A 2,951-nucleotide genomic window follows, 5' to 3' on the forward strand; every position below is an offset into this window, starting at 1 on the left:
ATGGCCACCGCACCTTTATGATTAGATCACGTACATCGCAACCTATCATAACTTATCTTGCCTAACAACCTGGGTTCCTTCCTGACCACATATATTCCATCATCGGCCCGAGACAACCAAAGCCGTCATCGGTGGGGATTGGTTTCATTATTTCATCGTAAACTCTAAATGCATCTAATCATAGCTAAACGGTTGGAATAAATCAAAGGCAATCGGTGCGCCGACGAGAGATTTGTACTACGAGAGACGCAAAGAGTGGAAAGTGCGCCACGTGTCTTTTTTTCAGGTCTAAAAGTGGATAATTGCAGAACAAATTGATGGGTTTTAGATATCAGGAAATTCAGAATGAGACGATCGAGGAACGTTCTGATTTACTTTTGTTGAAAATTTTGGTACGGAAACTGTAACAATGAGTTCCCAAATTACCCTTCAAAATATTACCTTTTTTAATAAAAAAGGAAAAATATTAAAGAGTGTCTGTGATATTTATAAAATAAAGACATAATTTTTTAAAATAAATTAAATAAATTTGAATTTTTATTATATTCAATTAAAATTTTATATTTTTATTTTAAATTAAATAGATATTTACAATTGTATACATCAAGAGTCAAAAAAATTTTAATTGATTCGAGATTGAAATAAGATCCATTTTATTTTATTTATCATTGATTTATAAATATTATGAAAAAATATAATGTGAGAGTTCATCATTTAAAAGTATTTATAAAATAATATTTAAAAACATAATGAAAATAAAAATGATCTTTTAATGATATAATACGTTATTATTTTATAATATTATATATATAAAAGAAGGATTTTTCCTAAAATTAGAAGATAATTGCAACTATGGTTCATGTCCCAATTTGCTTATATTGTCAAGGTGTTTTGAGTTTTTAGCTTGTTTTCTTCCCTTAATTAAGCTCAATCTTGCCTCGAAAAAACCAGACAAATCATCACAAAAATTAAAAAGATTCACGCAAATAAAAAAAAATTAATGCATAAATAATAAAAAATTATTTAATTAAATCAATTTATACGATTGGGTTTCTATACTTTTATCAAATTTACAACATAATACCTTCCTATTTTCGCATCCACACATTATATAATCATTTTAAGGTTTTATTAAGATATACTAAAAATATAAGAATTCAATTACATAAACAGGTATAATTCCGTGAGTTTTTTTATTATTTAAACAAAATTTAACTTAATACTCAAATACTTAAGAGTTTTTAATTATTTTAAATTTGTAAAGGTTTATTTGAGCAGGAACACTCACCAAACAGATTTAGCATATGAATACTTGACTAAAACAATGTAACAAAGTAATAAACAAATAGGTCTTGGTGGGGATTAACAAGAAAAGGTTGATGGGGGATTAACTGTTGGCTTTGCTTTGTCAATTTTAAGCTAAAAGACAGACAGAGTCACCATCCAAATCCCCTGTCTGTCTCTGTCTCTGTCACTGTCTCTGCCTTTTCACATGGAGGAGTTTTGGTTTTGCTTGTTAATTTGGGATTACCTCTTTTCATTAGGTTTACACCCAATATTGATAGTGTGAAAGAAAAGTTAATTTATTTGTTCACATTTACGAATTAAGCAATTTTCTTTTGGATTTAATTCATCGAATTAAATCATGGGTTCATAATAATTTGACAGAAAATTATGTTGTTGCTTAGAGATTCAACAAGAATGTAATTCTGTGCTTTGAACATGGTTGTGGCACTAAATGAGATCATGCACATGGTGACCAAAATTCAAAAGCATTAATAATCACTCCATCATATCAACAAATGCCATTTACTCTATAGTTTCTCTTTCTTTTTGTAATTATATGTATATTTGAGAAAGATATTTCAAAATGTTTACTTGATATATGTTTGATTAAAAGGAATGAGATAATAAAAAAAAAATTACGTTCCATGTGACAAAAAAAAAAAAAAAGTTACGCGATAATGTACATTTTTCCAACCCTTTTTCTTTGTTTATATAAATATATTTTGAGACATGTCAAAATAAATTTTTTAAAATATTTAATATTCTTATTTTTTATATTAGAAGAATTGAATATTTATATTATAAAAAATTAAATTTTAATATAAAACATATTTAAGTAAAGTTTTTTATCTTATTTTTATGAAAATAATAATAAAATATTTAAAGATAGAAGAATATGCAAACATTTTAAGTGAAGTACATGCTCTGTTTTCCTTGACAGACTTTAGTAAAGGTCACTCTACCTTTACAAAGTGATGCTAAATTTGTTGTCAAAGCAAAATATTATTTTCAGTATCTTTTCCTTTTATGCATGTTCTTTTTTTGGGGAATAGCTTGGCTTAAAAGTGTTTCATCATTTTTTTTTGGGTTTATTTAATTTCTGCCATTAATTTCATCAATTATTTTTTCTTGCACTTTCTATTTACTTGAGGATTAAAATATTGACAAAATATATCTATTGCAAAGGAAAAAAAATTTGAAATTTCTATTGTTAGGCAAATGAAATAATTTCGTTAGAAAAACATAATGTATAATTAACAACCTAATGAGTCATTAATACCTCAACCCATTCCTAAATATTTGTCACTTTTCGATTTTTACAAAAATTAATATATTAATTTTTTTTAAAAATTAACTATGTATAGAAATTCAATATTTTTTATATGAAAAATTAGATCCAAAAGAAGAAAAAAAGAGAATAATTGTTAATTAAGGCAAGTAAACCTCTGAAAAATTTTGTTTACTTTGGGATGAAATTGAAATTATTTTAGTAATTCAAAGATTTGACTTCTTCTAATGGTAAGTATTTAAAAAAAAAAAAGATGTTTGTTTAATTGCTAGAAAATAAAAATCTGACTAAAAATGATTAAAAAGGAGGATATTTTGGTAAATTCGACCATAGAAATTCAACGTAACAATGATTGGAATTAAAAACCGAACATGTC

The sequence above is a fragment of the Theobroma umbraticum genome, unplaced genomic scaffold (genome assembly GCF_002168275.2).
Source record: "Theobroma umbraticum cultivar Fairchild unplaced genomic scaffold, ASM216827v3 scaffold_86.0, whole genome shotgun sequence".
Lineage (NCBI taxonomy): Eukaryota > Viridiplantae > Streptophyta > Magnoliopsida > Malvales > Malvaceae > Theobroma > Theobroma umbraticum.